The sequence below is a fragment of the Ixodes scapularis genome, unplaced genomic scaffold (genome assembly GCF_016920785.2).
Source record: "Ixodes scapularis isolate PalLabHiFi unplaced genomic scaffold, ASM1692078v2 PGA_scaffold13__105_contigs__length_92229423, whole genome shotgun sequence".
In the NCBI taxonomy this organism is placed as follows: domain Eukaryota; kingdom Metazoa; phylum Arthropoda; class Arachnida; order Ixodida; family Ixodidae; genus Ixodes; species Ixodes scapularis.
The window spans coordinates 9,313,522-9,324,388 of NW_024609839.1; the positions used below are offsets into that span (position 1 = coordinate 9,313,522).

The following is a 10,867-nucleotide window of genomic DNA, read 5'->3' on the forward strand; positions in this document are numbered from 1 at the left end:
TCTTGAGAGATAATTATTTGTCTACCTTATTACTGGTAACCTCAGGTGTCCCTCAAGCTAGTGTTCTTGGCCTTCTACTCTTATTAATCAAGAATAATGATCTTCAATCATGAATCAAATCTACCATCCAACACTTTGCAGATGACTGTGTTATTTACAAAACAATTACTGAACCAACGCATTATGGCAGTCTTCAAAATGACATTGAGTCATTAACATCCTGGTGCCCCTAGCTGGCAAATAAACATTGACACTGGAAAATGCACACAAATGACTGTTTCATCAAACTTTAAGAGATCTTTCGTTCTATATACGTTACTAACATAGCAACTTTAATATGTCTCCGTCTGACGTTACTAACGTAGCGTCTTTAATATGTCTACGTATCTCGGCGTCCAAATTATGTAAAAGTATATCATGGAATCACCATATCGAGAAGCTTGTCTCTAGCTGAATGAAACCATTAGGATTCTGAATTCTCTATCTTCCCCTTCATCAACAAAATTACTTGCATAAAAAGCATTAATTCGCCGAAAACTTGAATTTGCCAGTATAATACAGCATCCACATCAAAACTATCTTACTGATAAATTAGATGTAGGTTTGGAAAGAGTTATATACGTAAAGACAGGGGACGGGACAACACATCTTTCACCTTTCAACAAGTCACCCGTGAACAAGGAGCCGAGCTGGCTTCGAAACGTCGGGCACATAGAGAAAATTGGTTAGAGTCTACGTTGTACTTTTTCTTATTACTTACCTAACCAGGCGGAGTTCCGCCGAAATGTTTACATTAAAGGTGAAAGATGTCTTGTCCCGTCCCCTGTCTTTACGTATATTTTTTTTCTAAACCTATTTATTTTTAAACCTACATCATTACCAACGCGCTGACTAACAAGTAAATTAGAGTCGGTGCAAATTAAAGCAGCCTGTTTCTAATTAAAATATTTATCACGTGATAGCAGTGTGTCCGCCCCAAATTCAAACATTGGTCTTCCTTCATTAAAAATTAGGCGCCACGCCGACCGGATGTTTTTTGTTGTTTTTTCATGGCATTTAATATAGTTACCCAAACTTTAGAAATACGTATTGTCAATCAGCTTATTACCTTTCGTTTCGAGCCGAAAACTTGTGCGAACTTTAGCAGTATCGGTCACGTAATAACCCTTTAATGTTTTCTTCCCTAATGCTAAGCATTACTGAATGGAACAACTTCTCGACCAAATTATGACCAACATAGATCTTCTGGTGTTTGAAGTAGTCTGTGACTGCTTGTAGTATGACAAATAGACTTATGATTGTGTGTAAATTAGTTTACCTTGCTTTTATAGTAATATTATATCATTTTGTATACTAGTATAATGAGCATCATGTATTTCCTTTTGTCGGAAAATATACGTCTTTTAATGCGTCTGAAAAGACACCCTTCAGGTAAATTAATGAAATTAAATAATAAAGAAAAACAGTATATACCAAAGGCGAAACCGTTTTTTTTTTCAATATTTTATGACATGACGTTTGGTGGGCCCGTTAACAAATTACGTTTATTGCGACCGTGTCGTGTACTAATAAGCTAGCGATAGACTGTGTTACAGTGCTAGACGTGCGATTGCAGAGCTTGTGAAGAAACTGAAATAGCTGAAAACCGAAAAATCGCTGTGCACGAGGAGTCTCTAGCATCTCTTTGCTCCACAGTCACTACGATTGCAGCTCCAGCCAATAAGAACGACGAAGAACGAATGGTAAAAAAAGAAGCTTGATCATAATATGCCATGTCCTGGGTTTGGTAGGCACTCGTTGAGTATGAAAACAAAGGAAGCGCCCTATACGTAAAAAAATATATCGATATTCTTGTTTTATTCCCATGCCTTGAATGCGTTTACTGTAACTGCAACATTGCAAGAAAGAACTGCGTAAAGTAATCACAAGTTCAATGAAGGCTCGGCCATATTCGATTTCACCTGTGAATGGTTAGTGAAAAGCAATATTACTGGGTTACCATGTGGCATACCGCGCATGTTTGTCCCTTCGATCTATTGTTGCTGCCGTATCACGTGCTGCAAATTTTATACATTCAGATGTCTCAGCCAGTCTTTGTATCGCCCGCTCCATAAAACGTGGGTGCTTGACTTTGAGTAAAGGGTACTTGACGTTCGATATTTTTCAACAGAAGGTTGGAATTGAGCTTGTTTGCATAAATGTATGCAAATAGATAATTTATAGAAATGGAAATTAAGAAAGTGTGTTGCTACTATTGTTCTGTCCAAACTTTGAACTTTTTATTGCGTCCGAAAAAACTATACAGCTACCTTACATTAATAAGTACATAACTAATAAGGAGTCCGATTGTTTGTGGGTCACTCAAAATAAAGAAACTCATAAATAACCACAAAATCTCGAAATACCATTTCAGCCCTGATGTGGTATCGAACCCTGTCAGCGCTTCAAACCCCTTCAGTCCATTCAAACCATCAACCCTACAAACTCCTTCAGCACGTTAAACCCCATTCAGCCCAAACCCCCTCCGCGCATCAACCCTTTAGACGCACAATGACTATGAACCATAGGAGAATACTACAGTTTAAAGCGTCAACGGAGCTGTTCCAGACATTGAGAAAAACATTCATGTCATAACACAAAAATTTAAAAAAAAAAACACCGTTTGCTCAAACCCGGGTGCAAGCGAATCTAGACGAAAACGATCAGATCAAATAGGAACAACTGAGTTCTAATTGTTGCAAAAACAAAAACAAAATCTTTCAATGTACTCACAATGCCGCTGGTAAATTCCTGGGATGTACGGAAGTTTAATTAGCAAAACCGAGCAGGTGTACCACACGGAGACAACACTGCAAGTAGCACGATTTACGAAAACCACGAAGGCGCTTCCAACATCCGCCGCAGTTGAAAAATCCTGACCATAGCAACGGCGTTGTCCCTGATGCCGCCACGGCGGCGTCTCCGGCACCTTTTTCGCTCGCTGGATGCTTTCGAAGCCGGACGGACGAAAAGAAACAACAGGGGGTTCACTGAAAGATCGTTTTCTTGATCCGCTCACGCCGCTGCTCTCGAAGATAGGTACCACGCGTGGAACGGGAAGCCAAACCTGGGCGTCCGATTTTTGCTTCTATCAGCTGTTATCCCCTCTACCCCTCCCCACAATCAATGATGACCGTCTGGCCTCTGGCCATGACATACACGTGAATATTTCCCCTTGTGCAAGCCTTTTCTTTCTCTTTCTCTCTCTCTCGTTGTGCATTTTTTTCGCGCCCAATGACAAAAAAAAACGTCTACATATCCAAGGTTAGCCTAGCATCTGCAGTGCTCCAACACTGTCAAAACATAATACGCCGAAAGGCGCTTATCAAAGGCGCTTAACTGTCTTGACAGATTTTGATCACTGCGGATGCTATGCTAGCCTTGGCAATGTAGCACGGAATAGCTGACGCCGACTATTTTCAAGCCCGTGAAACACAAACACAGACACACCGACGGAGCTATGAGGCCGCGAAGGCAACGACAAGATAGAGACGGGCAGACGTCTCCTCAATTTCCGAAATTCGTCATTGCCGCCCGATTCAAAATGGCCCAGCGGTTCCATCATGCATATTTTATTTTATTTCGTTTCATTTATTTATCTAAAGAGAGTCTTTAGGGACTCATTACATGAAGGGGGCAGGCGGTGCGTGAATTCGTAACAACATAATCACGCAATTATTTATTCTCAGTCATTGTATAACAAAATAGGAAAACAAGCGCAATCAACCCAAAACATTTTACAATAAAGAAGTGACAACGTACGTACGCAATAGTAATATTCAACTTGACGTAATTATGTATAAAACAATAATTTCAATATGGGGAAACATGAAGTGACAATGAAAACACGACATAAGAATGAACGTGCAGGTACGTATAGTATAAACGGGTTTTCAAAAGGGCAAATTTTAATAGGTACCTAATATGGAGTAAAGTGGAAATTTGGGTCGATGGCTCATGATCACGTAAGCAAGCGCCAAAAGCACAAGGACAAGAAAGTAATTAAAAAAGGGCACACTGGCAACTAACTTTGATTTGAAGAAAACGAATCATATATGTAGCCATGGGAGAACAAACAGTCACAGCTAATTTCGGTGTAACGTCCGTAACGAAAGAGGATGCTCATTTTCCGATAAGAAGAGTGACGTGTCACTTAAACACTTATTTGGCTTTGCTTCGACTTCGAAAGCGGCATGTAGTTCTCTGGAAACCTTTTCTATTTGGGTACCTAACGAAAACTCTTGTGTGACTAAATAACGGGGCACATGGGCAACGACTGCAGTGAGTGGCAAGGAGCCACTAAGGGGTAGTTTGCTTGGCCGTGGCATGCTCGCGCGCACAATCACTGAAGCATCTGCCTGACTGGCCAATATAAGAGCCGCATGACTATAGAATTTTCTCCACGACTCCAGGTCTGGCCCACGTGCGCGGCGGATGTTCGCCCTTGCTAAAGTTGCGTGAAGTTCGGCCATTTGAAACGGTTGGTCATGTCGACCTGCGCCGGTGCTTGGGGATCCAATGCCTGAAAATCTCCGATCATCTGCGTCGGTGTCGCTGAGTCTCGGGAGTATATGGTAGGATCCGGTAAAGCAGGAGGCTGCGGGAAGAACAACGCCCCAGCCTAGAGCGCCGGCTGCTCTTCCGAGATTCGCATGCGTGAGCCGCTGTCTGCGCCGCGGTGCGTCTCTTGGCCTTGCCCTGCCAATTGCGAAAGATGTGCCATATGCACCGTACGCTCATGTTACCGTTGAAGCTGGAGTAAAGGTCGCACCATCTGTCTGCAGAGAGTGTATTTGCGTAATCGCGCGCCTCAGCCGCACAAAAGGTTCAGATGACGTCGCAGTCGGGGCGTTCGTCCCTTCTCTCTGTACGCATGTAGCGCGTCGAGGCGTTGTTGCCATAGGTCAGCCAAGTATAAGTTCGGCGCCGGCTTGTCCTCTGCTACTTGAAATTGCTGCGTAGATGATCTTTTGGCTTCGTGTACTGTCCGTAGAAGGCGGGTCAGTTCGTGCGCCTCCGGGTCACCGCCTGATGTGGTGACGGGTGGTTGCCCCAGCTCTGCGCGGAAGGCGTCCCAGCAGACGACGCTTGTAGTTTGTTTCGGCGCCGTTATATTGTGGCCGCGCCAACGAATGAAGGTGGGCAGGTGTTGCTCCCCCAGGTGTCTGTTCGTAGTTCCATCTCAAAACTGCGCAACCTAACTGAACTCAACCTCCAGCTTCTCCTTGACGCGATCAATGGGATTTGGACGACGGGCGACTTACCTATCCCAATGGCGGGCAAATTACCAAATAAGCTCACTACCTGCGGCCAGTTTCTCTTACCAGCAACCTGTGTAAACTCACTTAACGTACGGTCCTCAAGCGACTCATGTGGCATCTCGAGAGGAACTCCCCGCTTCACCCACATCAACTCGAATTCCACCACGGGATGAGCACGCAAGACATTCGCCTTATGTTGCGCCACCAAGTCCTTGACGCCTACTCGAAAGTGCAGACGACAACGGTGGTGGCGGTGGACATTCGCAAAACCTTCGGCACCGTCCCTCACGAGGCGGTCATCAAGAGCGCAGAGCTTGCTGGGGTGTGCGGCCACCTTTTCAATTTCGTTAAGAGTTTCCTGAACGACCGAAAGTACAAGTTCAAAGGCGGTGACTACATCGGACCCGCTCAACCGAACAGGACCGGGGTGCCGCAGGGCGCGGTCCTCTCGCCTACCCTCTTCAGCTTGGGCATGGCAAGACTTCCCCCACTCATTGGAGCGGTTCCGTCACTGCACTTTGCCGTATACGCCGATGATGTCACCATCTGGGCAACGACGGGATCGACGGGCGAACAGGAGCACGCACTTCAACGTGGCCTCGACGTCATACAGGGCTTTATTCGAAATGTGGGTATGACCGCCTCGGCCGAGACGACCGAATATGTCGTGGTTTTCGACGGAACCCACAAAAAGACCGAAGCAATGGATACGGCGAAAACCCTCCGTTCGGATCCTGGGAGCCTACATAGGTCAAGATGGGAAATGCAACAAGTGGGTGACGAAAGTCAGCTTGCAGCGCAGGTCCCTCTTCCGCGTCATCTGTAGAGTCACACACCTGCAGTGGGGCGCGGGGGAGAGAGAAACGCGCCAGCTCGTCACGGCGCTGCTTGAATCCCGTATCCTCTACGGCTATAACTATCACGTCCTCACGCCGAGGCAGGTGGAGCAACTCGAAAGACTCAATCGCGAAGCCATCCGCATTTTTATCGGACTGCCTGAGCACACGCCCCTCTGGTCACGCTCCTCCGGTCACGCTTACCGACAGAAAACCCCTCCCACGAAACATGGGACCTGGACCGAGCAACTCGGAGCGACGCAAACGCTTTGCCGAAGCCCACACACGTAGCGCTGCGCACAAATCACCGCCTACGCACACCATCATCTACACTGAAATGGCGGAGACCTTGCTGTCGGCTGCCGGCTACGGCGGCGAAGGAGAAGATTGAACCCCCATGCGCGTCCAGGCGGTCGCATGGGTCGACACCAGCCATAACGTTCCGAACGCGGCTGCACTTTTGACCGCTGAAGACGTCGACACTACGCAAGCGGAACTCATGGCACTCCTCCGAGTATTCCAGTGGGTTCTTCAAACTCTTGCACCAAAAGACATCCCACACAGGCTCCTACTGTTTACCGACTCAACCCGCGCGTATGAAACTTGCAGGCGAGCGAGCGGGAGCCCCTCAAGGTACACGCGAATAGTCGGCGAGTTGCTCACCACCTTCCTAGAACGTCGAAACAAGCTCAACATCTAAGGTACTATTGTCTGGGTGGACGCGCATGCGGGCATGGACGGCAACGAGTGGGCCCACAGCGAGGCGCCAGCAGCAGTTCGTCAGATGGCATCCGCGCCGAGCGCCTTCCAGAACTCAGCCGGCGAGGCAGCCGGCCCGGCCGACCGGTCTGCCGTCAAGGAAATTGCTAAACAGCGAAGGCGGAGAACCCTACGGCATCTCCGTGGGGAACGAGAGGAACGCCCGGACAAGCAGTTGCGTCCCGTTCCTCTGATACCGAATGACCTACCGAGGAGCACTCAGACCCTCGACCGCCGCCTCGTGACCAACACTGTACTATCCCCGGCGCTGCGCCACAATTTCTTCCGCGGCGACCCCGACCAGGGTGCGTGTCGCCGGTGCCGCAGGACCGCGACGGCTACCCATGTTGTTGGGAGTGCGAACGCCACGCTCGCCTTCGGAAAACGAAACTGGTGGAACTCTCAGCCAGGATCCGTCCGGCGACGTATGTTGATTGGATTCTGCCAACCAGTCGTGACAAGGCGATCGCCTTCCTGCTGTGGACAAATCTGGCGGAGTTCGTCCACGATGACCACGGCCCCGGCGGACGACTTTGCAGCAGCCGAAGGCGCTGGGACCAACACCCACCCAGACCGCCGTGACGGCAATGGCGGATCCTTACGCCCGCGCCGCTGCAGACGACAATCGTGAATCATATGCGTGTATAGTATATATATATATATATATATATATATAAGTCAAAGATGCGTACTGTCGGAGTTACTAATTCGAAGTTTATTACGACGTTTCGAGCGGGGACCTCCCCGCTCGAAACATCGTAATAAACTTCGAATTAGTAACCCCGACAGTACGCATCTTTGACTTATTAACCTTTCCCGGTCCATTGTTTTTTATATTTATTTTTTGTATTTACCTCACTTTACTTATTTATATATATATATATATATATATATATATATATATATATATATATATATATATGCATATTTAACAAGGCAATAAAGAACGTTCTAACCACAACAACAACAACCACGACTCCACTAGTACACTCTGTATATTTGGTGCTGTGCCTGATTTTCCAAAGATCTGTAGAACCACTGCGATTTTTGATACTACCGCACAACCACGAGTATATCGTAACGAGCGACCCCTTTCTAAGATAATGCGTGATGGTGGGCATACACAGAAATAAAACCGGCATGGCCGTATTCCTCCTGCGGGGTTTCCTCCGTGTCTATTAAATTTTCTACAGCAGGCTTTCTTCCATCTCAATTAGAGTTCATAGAAGGATACCCGACCTCTACAAACCGCGCTCCCTGCTCCTCGAAACTTTCGTAGGACCTGCGCCTTCAACACTTCAAAGAGCCGCCTCTGGACACATAGAGTCATTGCTTATTTTTACTATATTTGAATGAGCGGAGTTAAATGGGAGTGTATCTTTTTCAAACGTAGCTCAAACATCCAGCATATATTGTCCTTCTGTAAAATTAACCTGATGTCCAGGAACTGTAATAAGCCGTTCTTGGGGGGCTCCTATTGCGCGAGGTTTACTCCACAACCACCAAGCCCGAACAACTCTAACACCTTCGTAGCGTCACTAGTTAGTGTGTAAGACTGTTTACTCAGAATAAGGAAATCATCCATATATAAGACGACTGCGAACCTGTTCAAGGCAAAGTTTCTTTGAAGTGATTGTTCGCAATATACATAAATAAACGTTGCACAAAACAGGCGGCAGATGAGAGCCGATGCCAATTCCCTTCTTTTGCACAAAGAGATTTCCTTAATTACGCATGTGTGCATTAAGTGAAATGTCAAAAGCTCCAGAAAATGTTCGACGTTAATCCCAGATGAGCTATGGAACGAATAATACCGTTAGGTTAAACGCGCTTTCTGACACAAAAAGAAACAGGGATTCGTGAAGCACCAAATAAAAACGGTCTCCAACGTCGATAAATATTGCACTTCGCATTCCCAGCGCACTCTCTCATAAAATTGATGATGTATTCGAAGTTTCGCACGATGAGCAAATCGCGCATCCCAAGAGCGGTCATATGCTTACGCGGAAGACTAGCTACGTGAAACTGCAAAGTAGTTCTCTCAATAACAATAACCCCGAAGGAGACTCCGATTTTATGGGGTCTTGCGGTGAAGAAAAGGTCCACTTGCAGTTTTTTGCTGGATTTGACACTTTATAGCAGCCCAGGCAGTTCCATGGCACTGCGCATCTGCTTAGCGTGGGCTTTAACCTTGGTTAGTGATGGTGGAGGCGACACTTTGAAGCGGGTCTTGAGACATCTTGCAGCCACAGTGCCCAGGATTAGGTTTCGAGAAGCAGGAAGCGTGCTGGAGAGTGCAGGTTTCTTCTAAGGGAACTCTGGTGGGGGTGGCAGAAAGCCTTTTAAAGAATATTAAATTGACACAGAGGCAATCTCGTGACAGGAATAGAGCGACGCCGATTTTAATACTGTATATGCAAAACGTCATGCCAAATCTTAATAAAGTGGCCGCTCGGTGCGATGTAGCCGTGGTTTGCAACGCATTCAGTATGCTGTCGTGGTCAGTGTTGTACACGTTCCTCAAAAAAAGGAACGAAAGCTCGTTCCTCGTTCCTTCTGCTCCTTCTGCTTTTTGGAACGCCTTCCTGTTACAAGCTCCATACGTGAAAAAGGAACTCGTACCCGTTACAACAAAAAATGGAACGTATTGTTACATATACGCTACTTTTGTATTGTGCAAATTTGCATATTTGGATAATTTTTTTTTATATTTTAATCTATTCCATTAAATGGAAACATACGAATTCGAACGCCCTGACGGAAGGGCACCAGGAGAAGAAAACAAGCTGAAGCAGAGTTTCGTTTGTTGGTATATTTTACGTTTGTGGTGGGCGATACAGACGAGTCAAATCTACTGTTACCCCAAATTGCTCGATCGTTATACAACATCCTGACACGTCTCAATCTAACAAAGCTTCTTGTTCGAACTTAACAACAGTTGCTTCCTGATGTTCCTGTGCGCAAGGCGAGCAAGTGAAGGAGAGGGCTTTTGAAAGGTCAGACTTGAAAACTACTAGTCCTTCTCCGTAAAGGTCGGATTCGTTGTCCAGTTTGTGCAAATGTGCAAACCGAGCGCTGACTCTCCACTGATTAATTTTAAGAAATACAAATCGACAAGAATCACGGATCATAAAAGCACATCAAATCACCGCCACCCCCCCCCCCCCTCCCTCCCCCGCGCGTGTCCAATTTGCTCAATGATGCAAGCTCTTTGTGAAATAATACGATGGAAGTCGAACTGACGCACCTATATTTTTGCTTCGAAATATAAAATGCCTCTAAAATTTCTCTAGTGATCTGTTGACTGTGTCGTCCTAAGATACGCATTTTAGCAAGAACGGGTTTGCAACCGCACCTATCACAGTGTACTGCCAAGTTGCCTGCTGGCGATGATCTACCCGTTAAAGCATACAAGGCTGCGTTCAATGTTTGGTAACCTGTTCTTTTGTTGTGGCTCTAGGTCTCTTTGTGGAAGTTCAGTGATGGCTGTAGTCGGCCTTAATTTTCTGAGTGTATGAGGTTTCGTGGAAGCAAAGGAAGTAGCTGAGTTTGAAATGTCTCTCCTTCTGTGTCTTTTCCTTAGACTAAAAGTTGTGCTTTTTGTACTGCAGTCTCGGACACTGAAAAATGAATCGATGTCCGCTAGCTCTCCTGCACCCGACTGTTCCCGAACGAGGGCCACGCAAAATAAACCCTAAGTAACAAAAAAGTTTAACGAGATCCTGCTCTTCATAATAATATTGTTTTTGTACTTTTATAATTTACGTCTATAAAATAAAAATTACCACACTGGAAAAAAAGGAACGCCGTTCCTATTTCCGTTGCAGTAAAAATGTAACGAGTTCCCGTTCCAGTTCCACCAATTAAAAATCGAACGGCGGCGTTCCTTCGTTCCTCCTAAAAGGAACGCGTTCCAGGAACGCCGTTCCAGGAACGCCGTTCATTGGAACGCCGTTCCGTACAACACTGGTC

At 46.2% G+C, this 10,867-nt stretch overlaps 1 pseudogene; it reads left to right on the forward strand.

Annotated features, from left to right (window-relative positions):
* The first annotated feature begins 6,869 nt into the window (after window positions 1-6,869).
* Window positions 6,870-7,477, forward strand: LOC121835509 (annotated as a pseudogene).
* The last annotated feature ends 3,390 nt before the right edge of the window (window positions 7,478-10,867 follow it).